Here is an 18,116-nt window from a genome sequence, read left to right as displayed (position 1 = left end):
CGGAGCCAAGGGTGGAGCCCAGTACAAACTCCTGATCTCCCCCTATGGGCAGAGCCGCGCAACTGCTCATATACCGAGCTCACAATAACACAGCACATACAATATAACACAGTGTGAATTACTAGGATTGTGATTCACCACACTAATCAAATATTATAATCATAGCGTCGGCCTAGTTTGCTGAAGATGTGGGCTTGATGGACTAAATAATCTTTTCTTATTCCAGGCCCTTCATTGTCTGGGGAAGTACCAAGCCTGCACTTCGCACTTCTGATGATACAGCTGAGATCCAGAGTCTACCTGTGACGTGCCACTCACTGACACGGTTCATTGGCACATCAATAAAGTCCATCAGCAAATCATCAGTACAGAAATTAATTTAATTATACAAGTGGATTTATAATAATAATAACACAGATTGGAGCAGCTGCAATAGCTTTGCACTGTCTCAAATGTAATTTTGAGTTGAGATTACGGAGGAGAGCGATCTTGGACATCGGCAACCCAGAATATGAGGGAAGGTTAAGGCTGGCTGGGATACAAATGCGAAGACACCAAAGTGATCAGACTGAATTTTCCGAGATCAGAGAGGGAAGTTACAAAGTGGAGAATTCAGATAACGAGGGACATTAACATGAGGAAGGGAATTCAGATTAAACATTGTGACACCAAGGATATTGGTGCTGTGGTCTACATTCATTAGGAAGACCAATGATGACCATGACCGTGGGGTCAATTTTAATCCAAGTGACACTATTGGCGGGGGGGGGGGAGAATCTGAGATGGCCATTAAATAGGGCAGACTTGTTGGACTTTTTTTTTGCAATACTGATGGGTGATTTGTCTAAAATGTTCTCTCTCTTCACTGCCCTTTCAATAAAAATACATTGTATCATTCCGTCATTCAAAATAAATGATTATGAATGGAGTAAACTGGATTTTATGTTAGATTAAAAACAATTCTCCAGAATTGTGACTTATTTAGTAGCTGAGGTAATTTATGCATACTGAAAGATAATGATTGAGCCAGTAATATCCATTAAAAACAGATGTGTACAATAATTTGTAATCAATACCTCATAGATAAAACATTCTTGTAGTGATCTGGGTTAATGAGGAGGTAAAGTACTGGTGCTGGCACTTAGAATGAAGAGCTCGTTTGCTAAGAAATGTGATGTTAACCAGGTCGGCCCATTCATTGACAGTGCATCTCTCTGTAAACTGGTGTTTCCTTTAAAATTTACTTTACAGCCGCCCCAAAGGGCTGCTGGGTAAAAACACTGCTCGGTGTACCATTAAGTCACACAATCAGCTTTGATTCCTGATTTGTACCAGGACAGTTCTAGGAACGCTATAATTTAGCTGGAAGAGGGTGTAGACGGGTCGGGGGGGGGGGGGGGGGGGCACCATGATGAAGCAACCTGCCAACTCACACAACAGTGTAGGTTTTTCTATTGTCTGCCATTAAAGCTCAACTGACTTATCACTGAGCTGATCCAGCCTCGCTTTGCAGGACCAACCTCAGTTATATAATGGTTGGGATTGACATTGGCAGTTTGCCAGTAGGAGAGACAGAAAATCACTTGTCAGCAGCCCAGCCCTTAAAGGAATGTACATTCTAGCATAAAGAATGGCTGTCTGGGTAACATAATTAAACCCCGATTGGTGATGCAATTAATGTGGAGTTAGGAAATCAAGGACTAAATTTTACTGCGGGCTTCAGGATCGCGATGTTGGGGCAAAAAGCGGGTTCCGAGCCCACACTTGCCAGCAGTGGGACTGGCTCAGTGATGTTACCACAGGCAGCCTCCTGATTGGCTGCACTCCCAATGGCTCAGCAACGGCACTAGGAGAGGGGGTCAATATTGAGGCAGATAGGTGACCTCGAGCCTCTGACAGGTAAAGAAAGGAAAAAGAAAACTTCAGGAGGCCAAGGCTCAGAGTGGAAACCCATCGGAAAAGATTTTGTGACCTTGGGGGCTGCCCTCTTTGCCTGGGAGCTGCTTTTTGGACCATGGGGCCTTCTGTTCTGGTGGCTCTCCGGGCTAACGCAGGCATGTTGCTTCGTGAAACTGACAGCCTTCCCACCAGGCAGGGAAAAATGCTGCTTGTTCTGTGAAATTGTCTCTACTAGGACCTGAAAGCATACAAACCGGCTCCCCACCTCCCTGGAATGGGTAACCAATCCGCTTTGGAGCCAACCGCTAGGAAATGAAATGAAATGAAATTCGCTTATTGTCCCGAGTAGGCTTACTGTGAAAAGCCCCTAGTCGCCACATTCCGGCGCCTGTTCGGGGAGGCTGTTACGGGAATCGAACCGTGCTGCTGGCTTGCCCTGGTCTGCTTTCAAAGCCAGTGATTTAGCCCAGTGAGCTAAACAGCCCCTGCACATGCCCAGTGATGGACTGTCTCAGAGTTCTCGATGCGGCACCCCCCCCCCCCCCCCCCCCCCCCCCCCACTATTTTACCCTCCTTCCCATCACACAGCCATTCAGGCAAGGGTTGGTAAAATTAGGCCCCAATATAGTCTTCGGTCAAAAATGGACAACACTCGATAAGTGGAAGTGATGATTCGGGGAGTAATAGGGTGAAGATGCCCACTGCCTAGTAGCCTTTCTGTATGTAAGGGTTGTAAGGGGACAGAGGCAGGAATATACACATCCCCTGGAAGAAATAGTAGTCTCGAGCTGACTGAAATTATACAATGTCACCTGGCAGTGTAACTAGCGGCGGAATTCTCCCAAAAAATGACTATGGCTCCAGAATGGAGAATCCCAGCCTAAGTGCACCCGCCAGTTGGGTCTGAGCAGGTGGCCCGATCCCAAGGCCTGGCGGCAGGCCTTCTTACCCCCGAAACACGAATCCTGCCCCCTCCTACTAACAAGCAGAGTCACCCAACCCCCACCAAGGGAATAACAGGTCAACTCCACCCCCCCTCCCCCACAGCAGAGGCGCCCTGATATCCAGACAACTTGACAGCCCCAGCCCTTCAAACTCGATGAGAAAAATTCCCCCCTCCACCAGCAGGCAACCCCCCCCCCCCCTTTGCTGGTACTGGCGACCCCCTTTCCCATGTGACCAACACCCCACAGATGTGGTTACCGAAGGTCTCCTTCCCCCTTTAAGGCCCCCCTTAATGAACCCCCTTCATGCCCCCTTTTCAGTTCCTCGCCTCCATGCCTCCGTCTTCAGGCCTCTCCAATCTCCCCTTTAATGGCCATGCCCTCTTTCATGCCCTGCCGCTTGGCAGTGCCCCTTTGCATTCAGACCTGGCACCCTGGCAGTGGCAATATGGCACCATGGCATTGCCAAACTGGTTTGCCAGCTTGGCACTGCCAGGGTGCCAGGGGATAGTGGCCCCGCACTGCCCTACCTTGTCCCCAACCACCCGGGGCCTCCAATTGCCTGAGAGACCCTGTTGTGGTCATCATGTCCAGTCTCCTTTGATGGAGGCCAGTGGTAATTCCCATTGACCTCATGCTGTGCTGGCGGGGGCAGAGACGCCTGGGATCCGGGGTTTCTGGTTAAAATCTGAAAATGCATATTTAAATAAGTTTAAATGCTCATTTGAATATGCCCGAATTGTGAGAGTGGGAATTTGGTGCCTCAGTGAGAGGGAATCCTGCCCTTTAGAGCTGCTGGCCAATCAGCTCTGGCAGTCCCAGCAGTGCCAGAACCCAATAGTGGGTAATGCTGGTACTGCAATCAGACTCCAGGGTGAAGACAACATGGATCCTGAAGAGAGGTATGTCAGGAGTATTGGACGGGGAGCCTAGGGACAGGGCCAGAAAATCATAAAGAAAGGAAACATCTTGGAGAGTGAGTGGGTCGGATGCCCTACATGTGTACAGAGCATAAACTGGAAGTACATACCCCAACCCCCTTTCCACCTTTTAACCAATTTGGTTACGAAAATGGCCGATCCACTCTGAGCCTGCCCACACCAATGTAATATTTGGGTCAATTGACTTATTAACAATTTTTTTTAAGTGGTGGGCAGCCTGCCAATTTTGGCACTGCCCACCTTTTATGGGGAATGGGTAACGGGATGAGCAGGAATGCGTTAGCCACCTGCCATATTTTACTTGCCTACCCCGCGAAAAACACACCTGGCGGGAGGCTATAAAATTCAACCCAATGCTTCACAAGCATTCTTTTGGTTTTGAAATGGGCTAGGATGGCCAGGGGATGTGAAACAGACCAAATACTGGTAAATTAATTTATTTCTCTTTCTCGCTTTCTCTTCCAGTTTTCCATCTAAAGACGGGTACTATACAAATGCAGCTTTTGATCTTTGTAGAGGACACAGCTGGTCATTACTGGCATCGGTTATGCCAGACCTATGGTGCATGTTTGTTGCTGGTGTGCCAGCTGTAGATGGCACTGTATTGTCACTGCTTCACTGGTGATTCGGAGCATCTGCAAACAGAGCTGCTCTGACAAAGCCAGGTAGCTGTATCTGTGCTTTTAAATGTAGTAGGGAGGATTCAATGGATTGGATGCTGAGCTGCCTGGCATCCGTGTGTTGTTCCATTTCTTTTTCCAACAAAAAAAGAAAAGAGGAGTTCCCATGATGTAATTCATCGTGCCAATACTGTGACATTCCACAGCAATGGGAGTCACTTGACACAAAGCAACTAAGCACTGACAAATTAAAAATAAACAAAAAACTCAGAAGGACTGTCAATAGAGTCAATCGTTTTCTTAATGGCTATTTTAAATACATTTCTGGACACAATACGGCCTCTATCAACCCTGGATGCCCCCTTTCTATGTGTGGGTGGATAAGTCAATGCTAATCCAGTGCAAACGCCAAGAAATTGCATGCTATCTGACATCATTGAGACTCCATTTCCGTATTGTAATCTCTGTTTCTCTGGTGGATTGTGCCCAATTTATCAGTCACAGCTGTTTGCAAAATCTAGCCTACTGAGTGTTCCAGAGTCATCGAACTTGATTCAACGACCGCGTTGTGCCCAGTGCGGATCTGGGTGCAACGGGTGAATCGGGTCACAGCCTCAAATTGGGCACCGCGCCAGGATGATGGCGAGTCACCCGACGTGCTCCACTTGGCGCGATCTGGATCTCGCCCTCGCCCGGTGAGGGCGAGCCATTGGGCTCATTTAAATACCGTATGCAGCCGGCGCCCGGGAGTCAACGGCCAAGCTTGCAATACCGGGTCTGGGTGCCACTTAGCACTAGCTTCCATAAATGTGGATGAGGTGTGACAGCACTTTGGTCTCGCAGGCCATTAGAGACCCCCGGGTAGTCAGGGACAGGACAAGGTGGTACTCTGACATTCCCCTTGGCAGTGCCACATGAGCAGCCTGGCAACACCATCAGTGCCAAGGTGACACTGCCAGGGTGACAGAATGATAGTGCCAAGATGCCCAGTTGCCAGGCCTTGTGCCTGGGGGGCCTTGCGCATAAGAACGGGGATGAGAGGGATTCAAGTGCCCCAGAAAAGGTTGGAGAAGTTAAGGGATGTTCTGAAAGAGAGGGGTGTACAGAGATCAGGGCATCCTTCCAAAATGGCGCCTGGATCTGCGAGGAGCCGGTCCTGCAGGTGAGATCAGCTTGCCAGTGCAGGATGGCTGCCTAAGTGTGGCCTTGGCTGAGAGAAACCCCTGGAGGCCCAAAAAACCAGGAAGGTGCCGATGATTAGCGAGGAATAACTCCCCGCCAAAGGCACCCAAAAGTGGACTTTAACTTTTTCCCACTGAATTGCGCCCACAGAGTTTTTACAGCAAAAAGAGAACCTTTGACCCATCGTGTCTATGATGGCATCAAGCACTTATCTATTCCACCTTGGCACTGATGGTGCTGCCAGGTTGCCCATAAGGCACTGCCAAGGTGCCACGCTGGAGGTGCCCAGGGGTGTGTCAGGGTACTACCCTGCCCTGTCCCTGACTACCCGGGGGTCTCTAATCCCATTTCCCAGCACTTGGTCCATAGCCTTGTGTGCTATGGTGTTTCAAACGCTCATCTAAATGCTTCTTAAATGTCGTGCGGGTTCCCGCCTCCACCACCCTTTCAAGCCAGATTCCACCACCCTCTGGAGAAACGTTTTTTCTCAAATCCCCTTTAAATCTCCTGCCATTATCTTAAATGTAAGCCCACAGGCAGCACGTTGGCCCAGTGGTTAGCACTGCTGCCTTACGGCACCGAGGTCCCAGGTTCGATCCCGGCTCTGGGTCACTGTCCGTGTGGAGTTTGCACATTCTCCTCGTGTTTGCGTGGGTTTCGCCCCCACAACCTAAAGATGTGCAGGGTAGGTGGATTGGCCAAACTAAATTGCCCCTTAATTGGAAAAAATGAATTGGGTACTCTAAAGTTATAAAAAAAAAACATTTAAAGAAAAGAAAAAAGAAAAGAAAAGAAGAAGTTAAATGTAAGCCCACACAGAATGCTAACACATGAGGATTATTAAGTTGTACGCCATCACAACCCTTTGGAATAGGAGTGAAGAAAATAGGACAAGCACATAAAACTGAAACTTGCATTGGCAAAAGTGATTGCTTCATGAAGGCCTGTTTATTTCATTTACATCCCTCAAGAGGCTGATCACAATTCAAAAATTATATTGAACATTCATGCCGTGTCAGATCAGACTGATCTTGAGCAAGTATGTTTAAAACCAACACTCATCCAAGGTTTGAATGTCTAGGAGGCTGTTCCTGAAATACTTTCTTACTGCTGGCTGGGGTACAAGGCAAACCTTATTGTCTCTTGCTCCTGACATCTTGTTCTCTCCTTCACAACCTGTTTGTTTTTGAAGTTTGCTTCACTCCTCTTTTTATAGCAATGGCTTTTGCAAGTCTCTCATCAATCCTGACATGGAGATGGAGGATGCACACCCACGCACGATCCAAGATTTGGCCATGCTTCTTGCCTTTCACAATTTCCCAAAGCAATGCATTCATTGCTGTAACGTAGGAGACATGGCAGCTAATTTTTACAACAAGCTCTCTGGAACAACAATGTGGTAATGACTATTGTTACCACACTCTGGGCCAGTGCACAGTCAATTCTAGCCCCAATTGTCCCAGAGTCGCAACACGGTTTAAATTAATTTTAATTTAAAAATACCTGAAGTTTTGGCTGTCTGATAACTACAGTCGCCAGGTTTATAAACATAAACACAATTAACTTTTAATTATTAACAGTAACTATAATTAAACAGGCAACAAATTCAACTCATGAACTACTATCTAATCTCTAACCCTTTTAACTCGCACCACCCTCTACACACACACACACACACAAACAGAGGGGAAAGACGGGTGTAAAATAACGATGAAAGTAAAAGGATAAGAGTCTTTGTTTCAGATGGACATCTTCCAGTTAGTTTCTTCTTCAGTTTCTTCTTCAGTCTAGGCTTTCAGTTGGATGTAATCTTTTCTTTCAGCTTGTAATGGTTTTCACTGTACTCACAGAAATAGCAGGCAGCCAGCATTCGAGAGATGGGAGAGAGACAGCTTCTTCTTTCTGTGTCTGGGAGCTTCTACCTTCAGACAGCAGACAGCAGAGCAATGAGAGAGAGAGCTGCTTCCACCTTGAGGGTCCAGTGGCTTTTCCTGGGTTCTCTCTGAAAAACCTCCACCTGACAGGAACCAATCAATGTCGGTTGCTGTGCAGAATACTGTACCTGGCCAATCCATTGACCATCAGCCAACCAATCAAAACAAACCTCTCCGATTGCTTTGGTGCCATAAAGTCTGGGCTCTTCTGCCCAGAATACAAAACTTTATAACACACTGCTATTTTGACTCTGAGTTCCTTGCTTTCCCTGCTCGACATAAAGGTATGTCTCCATTAACAATCCATGGACCAAAAATGATAAAGACAAAGAGGGTGAAGTCAAATTTGGGAATGTGCATCAGGCAGAAAGATACCATCATCCTGGATGGTCTCAGCCATGCCTGCTGCAACTCCTCCAATGACTATCACCCCAGAAACTTAGAAGAACACAGTCTTCTCCATAAACCACACAAGGTGCAGCCATGTGTGTGCTCCCCTATTCTTTGCTACTTTTGTGCTTTCAGATGGTGGTGAACTGCTGCCTGGACAGACACTGTAACCTCCGAATGAAGGGCAAGAACAAAAACAGACCTTTATGTAAAAAGCATTGTCATGTCACCATACACTGACAGTCATCAGCTGAGATACTGACACAATGTGTTCCTTAGAGGCTAGCACAGAGTTGAGACCTCATGTAGTTAGTGAGCCACTGGACAGGACTCAACTGTGGGAACTCCCTGGAAGATGAGTTCACACGCCAGTTCTACTGCGGGAGATCTAATGAAGGCCTTATTATGCTACATTCCCAAATTTGACTTCACCCTCATGCCACAATCTGGTTTAGCTCACTGGGCTAAATCACTGGCTTTTAAAGCAGACCAAGCAGGCCAGCAGCACGGTTCAATTCCTGTACCAGCCTCCCCTAACAGGTGCCGGAATGTGGCCACTAGGGGCTTTTCACAGTAACTTCAGTTGAAGCCTACTCGTGACACTAAGCGATTTTCATTTCATTTCATTTTTCACAATCCGTATGAAGTAGAAGCTGCAGGTGTTGTGGGCACCACTTGTTTGTTATTGACAGCACAGAAGGAGGCCATTCGGCCCATCGTGTCTGATAGGTTCCCGAAAGAGTTACCCAGCTAGTCCCATTCCCCAGCACTATCTCCGTAGCCCTCTAAATTCATCACTTTCAAATGCATATCCAGCTCTCTTTTGAAACCTCCTATGGAATCCGCCTCCACCATTATCCCAGGCAATGCATTCCAAACTCTCTGAGTAAAGAAATTTCTCCTCATCTCGCTCCTCGCTCTCTTGCTGACCATCTTGAAATTGTGACCCCCTCGTCACTGACATACCAACTGGTGGAAACAGAATATCCTCCATTACCCTGTCAAAATTGTTCAGAATTTTGAACCCCTCAATAAGGTCACCTCTTAATCTTCTCTGCTCCAAGGAGAACAAGCCCATTTTCTCCAATCTTTCCTTGTATCTAAATTTCCTCATTCCTGGTATCATTCTAGTAAATCTCCTCTGCACTTTCTCCAGGGCTTTAACATCCTTCCTCAAATAAGGCACCCATAATTGAACATAATACTCCAAATGTGGTCTGACCAATGATTTGTAGAGATTCAGCATCACTTCCTTGTTTTTATACTCTATACCTCTATTTATAAACCCAAGGATCCTATAAGGGGGGGGGGGGGGGGGGGGGCTGCATGGCAGCACAGTGGTTAGCACAGTTGCTTTGCAGCTCCAGTGCTCCAGGGTTCCAGGTTTGATTCCCGGCTTGGGTCACTGTCTGTGCGGAGTTTGCACTTTCTCCCCGTGTCTGCGTGGGTTTCCTCCGGGTGCTTCGGTTTCCTCCCATGGTCCAAAGATGCAGATTAGGTGGATTGGCCATGATAAATTGCCCTTTGTGTCCAAAAAGGTTGTGTGGGGATACTGGGTTACGGGGATAGGGTGGAGGTGTGGGCTTAGGTAGGCTGCTCTTTCCAAAGTCTGGTGCAGACTCGATGGGCCGAATGGCCTCCTTCTGCACTTTAAATTCTATGATCTATAAGCCTCCTTAACAACTGTTTCAATTTGCCTGGCCACCTTCAGAGAATTATGCACGAACCCAGAGGGCCCTCTGCTTCTGTACTCCCCTCACAGTTGTACCATTGAGCCTATATTGTCTCCCCAGGTTTCTTCTGCCAAATGCATTACCTCACGTTTCGCTGCATTGAAGTTCATCTGCCAAGTGTCTGCACATTTGGCCAACATGTCAATGTCCCTCTGAAGTCGCTTAGCATCATCCTCACAATTCACTATTCTCCCCAGCTTAGTATCATCTGCAAATTTAGAGCTTTTACTGTCAACATCCACTTCTAAATCATTTATATAATCAGAAAAAACAAGGGTCCCAACACTGACCCCTGGAGAACACCACTTTCAACTAGTCTCCAGTCTGAGAAATGCCCATCTATACCTACTCCCTGTTTCCTACCTACTCTCTGTTTCCTACCTACTCTGTTTCCTATCTCTTAACAACTTCTAATCCATGTTGCCAAAGAATCATCAGTCCCAAACATTTTTAATTTGCTAACTAACCTGCCATGTGGCACTGTAACAAATGATTTCTGAAAGTACAAATATACAACATCCACGGCACTACTTTCATCTACTGACCTTGACAAAGCCATGTTGACTGTCTAATATTAACTTATTTTTCTCTTAGTGTATATTTATCTAATTCCGTATTATGGCATCCAACGGTTTTCCCACTATTGATGTCAAGCTGACAGGTCTGGGGCTGGATTCTCCACTGTCAGGATTCTCCGTTGCGTCAGTAGCGTACCCACGCCCGGGGATTTTCCAACAGCATGGGCCTGCCCACAATGGGAAACCCCATTGGCTGGCTGGCAGAACGGAGAATCCCGCTGCTGCCGGGGATGCGCAACACCAAAGCACTGATGCGATAGGGCTGAGAATTCTGCCCTTGTAGTTTCCTGGGTTATACTTTGTCCCTTTCTGAAACAACGGCGTCATATTTACAATCCTCCAGTCTCCCTGGACTGATCCTGTGTTCAGAGAGGCCTGGAAAATGTATGTCAACAGCTCTGCAATTAGCTCCCTGATCTCTCTCAGAAATCTAGGATGCATCCAATCCGGGCCTGGCGACTCCTTTACCTAGTGTGCTGTCAGCCTTTTTTCGCACCTCTTCTTTGTCTATCACTATACTGTTCACCCATATTTTCATCTGTGCCATTGTCATCATCTTCTAATTTGGTAAAGACAGAAGCCGAGTACTCATTTAGTACCTGATGCTCGATCAATGACTCCAGAAACGAGATTGGATGACAATTGAAGGCTTTATTGGACTAGATGTTTCCCCCAGAAGCACAGGTACAGAATGCAGCAGCTAGGGAGACACAGACTCTTATACTTCGCCTTACTGGGCGGAACCAGCAGGCAGGCTTCATCAATGATCTTACTGTCTCAGGTACCTCCCACACCAATGATCTTACAGCATCAACCTAGGTATCGTAATACCTCTAATACCGACTACCACAGTACCACTGCCATACCCTCTGCTTCAGTGTGCAGTTTACCCTGCGTGTCCCTTGGCCCCACTCTTTCCTTCACTAATCCTTTACCATTAATATTCTTGAAGAACATTTTGCTATTTATTTTAGCACAGCCTGCCATCCTTTCCTTATGCTTTCTCTTAGCCTTCCTTATTGCAGCCTTAGCCTCTCTCCTGCATTTGAAATGAAATTAAATGAAAATCGCTTATTGTCACGAGTAGGCTTCAATGAAGTTACTGTGAAAAGCCCCTAGTCGCCACATTCCGGCACCTGTTCGGAGAGGCTGTTACGGGAATCGAACCGTGTTGCTGGCCTGCCTTGAAAGCCAGCGATTTAGCCCAGTGTGCTAAACAGCCCCTATTTGAGCCTCTATAGACCCTATAACAGCCTACTCTTTCTGATTTCTATTGCTATTATTATTCCGGCATGCATCATATGCCGCTTTTTCTTCCTTATTTTATCATCAATATCCTTAGTCATCCAGGGTACTCTAGCTTTGGATACCCCATAATTAATTTCCATGGGTACGTACCTATTCATCTCTCTTTTGAAAGTCTCCCATTTTTCATCCACTGTTTTATCCACCAAAATCCATTGCCAATCAATTTGCTCCAGTTCAACTTTTAGGTCCTTAAAATTTACCCTTTTCCAGTCTGGGATCTTAATCCGTGACTGATTTTTATCAACTTGATATTGAATTGTATTATTTTATGATTGCTACTTCCCAACGGCTCCCCCACTCTGACATTCTCCACCTGTCATGTCTCATTTACTTGGACCATATCAAGCACAGCTTGCTCCCTGGTAGGACTGGAAATGTACTGTCCCAGAAAGTTCTCCTGCACACACTCCAGGAATTTCTCCCCTGCTGTGCCCCACACTCTACCTGTTTTCCAGGCTACATTAGGGTAATTGAAATCTCCAACTATTACAATCCTACTTGCTCTGCAGGTTTCCATAATCTGCCTACAAATGCTCTCTTCCATTTCCTCCCCACTATTTGGAGGTCTATAGTAAATACCAAACCAGGTCCCCACTCTCTTGCTGTTTCTCACCTTCAACCATAAAGATTCTAATTCAGGAACTGCATCTCGTTCAAGAGCTATGACTATCTTTGACCAAAACTGCCACACCTCCTCCCTTTTTACACGTCCTGTTCCTACTAAAAACCTTATAACCCAGGATGTTAAGTATCCAGTCCTGTCCTGGCCTGAGCATGTTTCTGTCAATGTTACTATGTTGTATGCTGCTGAGAGCAATTTCTGCTTCCAGTTCCCCAATTATGTTCATTTTACAACATGCATTTACATACATACAAGTTAACCCTGCCCTCATCTCCTTCTTGCCCTTTGGGAGGTGACCATTTCTTTGTTCAATGTCAACACTCAAGCATTCTCTCACTTCCTTTTCCATATTCCCCATCTTCTCTCTTTTGGCCTCACTCTAAAACCAGGTCTATTAGTCAACCCAGCCCCCTGCCTTACAATTATACTATTTACTATCCACCAGGAGATTGATTCCATTTCGGCTCAGATGAAGCCCATCTCAGCCGCGATTCTCCGCTGCCCATGACGGGTCGGAGAATAGCGGGAGGGCGTCCCCGACATTTTTCACGCCCTCCTGCTATTCTCTCCCCCCCCCCCTCCCCCCCTCCCCCCCCCCCCCCCCCCCCCCACGGCCGCCCCACGACACGAATCGCTGCTCGCCGTTTTTTACGGCGAACAGGTATTCTCCCCAGGCCAATGGGCCGAGTTCCCAGGCCTTTACGCCCGTTTTTACAACAGCAAACACACCTGCTTGCTGCTGTCGTAAAAACGGCCGCAACATGCCCGTTCTGGGCATCCAGGGCCCCGATTGACACGGCAGTACCACGGCCGTGTCAAGGGGGGCATGGGCCCAGGATCGGTGTCCACCGATCGCGGGCAGTGCGCCCATAACGGACGCACTCTTTCTCCCTCCGCCGCCCCGCAGGATCAGTCCGCGGGGCGGCCTAGGGAGATGACGGCCCCGCGCATGCGTGGGTTGGAGCCGTCCAATCCGCGCATGCGCGGCTGACGTCATCGTGCGCGTCAGCCGGCGTGACGCTTGGCGCACGGACTTAGCGACAGTCGCTAAGCCCGCGATGCCGTGCTTCACGGGCCCCGCTGCTAGCCCCGCCCGGGGGGGAGACTCGGGTCCCGGGAGGGGGCGCGGAGGCTGCCGTGAAACACGGCCAGTTTCACGGCAGCCTTTACGACTCGCCGCATTTGCGGAGAATCGCGCCTGTCTACTGATCCCAATGACCCAAAAATCTAAACCCCTCCCTTCGACACCATCCCTCAAGCCATGCATTTACCTCCCTGATCTGCATTTCATTAAATGATGAATCTTGTGGCACAGGTTGTATTTCTGAGATTGCTACCCTGGAGGCTCTCCGTTTCGACCTAGTCCTTAACTCCTGAAACTAGTCCTTCAAGATCTCAACTGTCCATCCCTATGTTGTTGGTTCCCACATGAATGACAACCTCTGGTTGTTCACCCTCCCTTTCCAGAAGTTTGTCCAGCCAATCCATGATGTCCTGAATTCTTGCACCTGGGAGGCAACAGACCATAGGAACTCGCAAACTCAGCTGCAAACTGGACTTGATCTATTGAGTCACCCGCTACTACCACCTTTATGATCTGCCTACCAGCCTCCCTCTCTTTTCTCAAAGTAACCTCAGGCACCATGATACTATGGTTTTCCCTTGAGTCATCTATGCCTGATTCAGTCGTGTTGCTAACTGCATAGGCATCTAAAATTTCATACCTGTTAGACAAGGAGTCCTGGGTTTCCTGGACCTGTTGTCTGTTTTCACTCTCCTGCTAATCCTGCACTCCTTGCTTGCCTATCACGATGTGGAGTGACCATCCTCTGGTATGACTGTTCTAGAAACTTCTCCCCCTCTTCTATGTGCACAGTGAAGAGAGTCGCTGATCTAAATCAGCCACATGTTGTTCAAGGACTGCTGTCCTCTGGCACTTATTACAGACATGACTGCCCTGGATGTCTTGTGGATTCAAAATCTCCCACATCTTGCACGCCACACACATCATAAGCTTTCCAAAAGACCGTGCCATCTTTACTGATCAAGATGATACACACTGTTTAGGCTCTGCTGTTTCTCAGCCACAAACAATTATCTCACAACCTCTCTCTCTCTCTCTCTGGTTTGAGGAGGAGGGAAGGATGGAAACACTACACCAATGTAATGTTTGGGGCTTTAACACTCTTTGACACTGGGTCCTCCGCGATCTCCTTCTTAGTTGTGGTAGGCGAGCCGTCTTCTCTCAGAATCCTCCACAGTAATTTCTCACTACCGCCCTCTGTTGGATGCCCTTCCTCCTGGTGAGCAGCAGGTCCTTCTCTGCGATCCCCTTCATAGTTGTGGTGAGCAAGCTCGGTTACAACATTCTTGCCTCGGAGTTGGAAGACTGTGGGTTCAAGTGAGGCATATTTGGCGCTTCATTTACTGATCGGCAGCATGGAGAGGTCTGGCTCAACTGTGGTCCAGGGCATCGCACAGAGCGTGAGCCCATCCCTTTCAATGTGGAAGTGGCAAATCTCCATGGCAACACTGCCAGATTTACCCATGAAAGAGCACCTTGCTGACCAAGGTCTCAACTTTCACTATAGCACAGGCGGAAAGCCCTCGATATCTCATTGCAGCAATGGAAGCTCAGCCAGAACTTAGAAGATTCCTGGCTATTGATGTGTTGGCTCAGATTGTCCCCGTCGTGGACCTTAGTGCTTGACAGAGTACTTCAGCTCTCACGGCAATCTGTACTCCACCAGATGACAAGGGTTGCTGAAGTGCTGCCTTGTGGGAATGACAATGACATAGGGGACCATGATTTTGCTTTCATCACTCAGGGTGACAACATCTGAGTCCCCACGACTGCCACTTTGCCAGTTCTCCTGCTGTTATCTCTCAGCCAGATGCCCCAGACTGCTGCCCCCATCCTGAAGTGGTGCAGCTTGAAGTCAGACCTTCAATGCCCAGATTTGCTCAAGGCACGATGCAATTGAATTTTAAACTTTTTAGGTGTTACCACACTTCGGGCTAGGGCGTGCTCAATTCCAGCCCCACATGACCCAGAGACGCAACACAATTGAATTAACCAATAATTCTTAGAAAAATAACCAAAGCTTTTGGCCCTTAGTGGCCAAATAATTATAGTCACCAGGTTTGTAAATTTAACACAATTACTTATTTATTTATTTTAAATTTTTTATTCTCTTCCTTTTCCACATTTTCATCAAATACATGACAAACAAAAGATAACCACCAATAACAAATATAATACCAATCTCGCAACCAGCATCCCCTTCAACATACACACCCAAATATCACCCGTACATCCCAAATACAATAAAACAAAAAACACCAAAAGTGAATCAACGGTCATCCATACACAGTAAACAGTAAATGCTATACTCAAGCCCCCACCCGAATAGCAACCCCCTCCCCCCTCCTAATGTTCGATGGCATCAAATTCTTGAAAGTGCATGATAAACAGTCCCCATAAATTGTAGAACCCTTCCATCCTCCCCCTCAACTCAAACTTTACCTTCCCGAGATTCAGAAATTCTAGTAGATTCTCCCCCCCCCACCAAGCCGTGGCACAGGGCGGAGAAACTGACCTCCACCCCAACAGGACCCGCCTCTGGGCAGTCAGCGAGGCGAAGGCGAAAACATCTGCCCCAGCACCCGCCTGCAGTACTTTTTATTTATAATAAGAATTATAATGAAATATGCAGCAAATGCAACTGGCTAACTATCATTTAATTCCTTTTTTAAAAAACAAATTTTATTACAAACGTGAATCAAAACTAGTTACAGCACATAAATACCACTGGAAACATACTTCCCAACAATCAACATACAGTTTGTACAACCTTTTCCCCTTTTTCACAACCCCCCGAATGAATAGCTCCTCAAACACGGTCACGAACATCCCCCACTTTTTCTCAAACCCCTCTGTTGAACCCCTTAACTCATGCTTTATCTTCTCTAACCGCAGGAATGAGTACAGGTTACACTGTCAGGCCGCTACCCGTGGTGAGGATGTCGACCGCCATTCCAGTAAAATTCACCACCGTGCAATCAGAGAGGCGAAGGCCACGGCATCGGCCTTCCTCCTCTCCATGAGCTCCGGCTTCTCCGAAACCCCGAATATCACCACCAAAGGGTCCGGATCCACCTCCTCTCCCACTATCCTGGCTAAGACCGCGAACACTCCCACCCAGAATCTCTCCAATTTTTCACAACCCCAAAATATGTGCGCATGATTCACTGGCCTCTGCCCACACCTCTCACACTCATCTGCCACCCTTGGAAGAACCCCCCCCCCACCACCACCTCCACATCCAGAAACAACAGTCGCTCCAGCAGGGTGTATCTCGGCAACCTAGGGAACTCCTTCCAGACCTTTCGCGCAATATCCCTAACTCCCTTTCGGGAACTCTACCTTCTCCCTCAGCTCCTCCAAACTGCCAAACCGTTCCTCCAAATACAGATCCTTCACGTTGACGAACCTCACTTCCCTCCACCCCCTCCCTATACACTATCCATACCCCCCGGCTCAACACAGACATCCCCTCCACCCTAAATCTATCATCTAATTCCTAATTCCTCACTTTAACTTGCCCCCACCCTCTACACACAAATACACAAAACAGGCAAACACAGAGGGGAGGAGATGGTTATAAAAAACTGTACGAAAGAGCAAAAAGTGTCTGTTTGGGAGTGGGGGGGGGGGGGGGGGGTGGTACCACTGGCGACTGAGCCCTTGCAAGGTCACCATCGGAAACCTCAGATGCCTGGGTCTCCATCTCTGAATCCGAGTCCACCACCTCTGGCATCTCGCTGTTGCAGCCCCCACGGGATGACACCCCCCAGGCCACAATGTCCTGGGTTTATGTGGTTGGAATACGGTTCCTCTGGTGGGTCGTGTCCTAACACAGGCTTCCTGCTCCTGAGGTGATCAAAGTGCTTCCGCACTGTCTGATCGCGAGTCTTTATTTAGTGCGAGATTGGTACGGTCTGTTGTACCACAGTCCCTCAATCCAACTGGCTCCATCCCCGAAGTTTCGGAGGCACACGATGTCCCCTGGTCGGAAACTCCTGGTCAGTATCCATCTGCCTCGACCTTGCCTCTGCAAGTCCTGACTGCAGGGGCCGGCGATTATCCGACCCGCGATGGGCCGAAGTCCCGCCCGTTCTGTGCCAGTCCCGCCGGCATAAATTAGACTAGGTCCCTTACCAGCGGGACCTGGCGGCGCGGGCGGGCTCCGGGGCCCTGGGGGGGACGCGGGGCGATCTGGCCCTGGGGGTTGCCCCCACGGTGGCCTGGCCCACGATCAGGGCCCACCTATCCGCAGGCGGGCCTGTGCCGTTGGTTCACTCTTTTCCTACGCGCCAGCCATGTCAGCCTCCGTGATGGCCGACGCGTAGGTGAACCCCCCCCGCGCTGGCAGAAGCTTCTGATGCTCCAAGCATGTGTTGCCCTGTTAAGCCAGTCGTTTGATCTCGCCATTCAGGCCTGGCCACCGTGCAGTTTCTGGCCAGCATCCTGGGTCTCTGTTGTGCAGATCCTGGAGTATGGCCCGTCTGCCCTGGTTTGGCATCACAACACGAGCCCCCCAGAGGAGGATACCATCTTCCACCCTGAGCTTCCACATCTTGGTGTCAAAGGCCTGTAATTCTTTCCCTTGCTGGCCCCCATGTAAGACGATGTTGCGTACGTTTACCAATATTGAGTCATTTTGCGTCCAATCACATACCTACGTAAGAAGTCTTACAACACCAGGTTAAAGTCCAACAGGTTTGTTTCGAATCACTAACTTTCGAAGCACAGTTCCTTCCAGGTGTTGTAAAACTTCTTACTGTGCTCATCCCAGTCCAACGCCGGCATCTCCACATCATGACATATCTAGGTGGTGGTGACCAACAAGGTGTCCATAAAGTTCAGCATTGAAACAGCCTCGTCAGCCTTTGGTGGGGGTGG

This window comes from Scyliorhinus canicula, chromosome 4 (assembly GCF_902713615.1).
Source record: "Scyliorhinus canicula chromosome 4, sScyCan1.1, whole genome shotgun sequence".
In the NCBI taxonomy this organism is placed as follows: domain Eukaryota; kingdom Metazoa; phylum Chordata; class Chondrichthyes; order Carcharhiniformes; family Scyliorhinidae; genus Scyliorhinus; species Scyliorhinus canicula.
Note: the sequence above shows the minus strand (reverse complement) of the source record.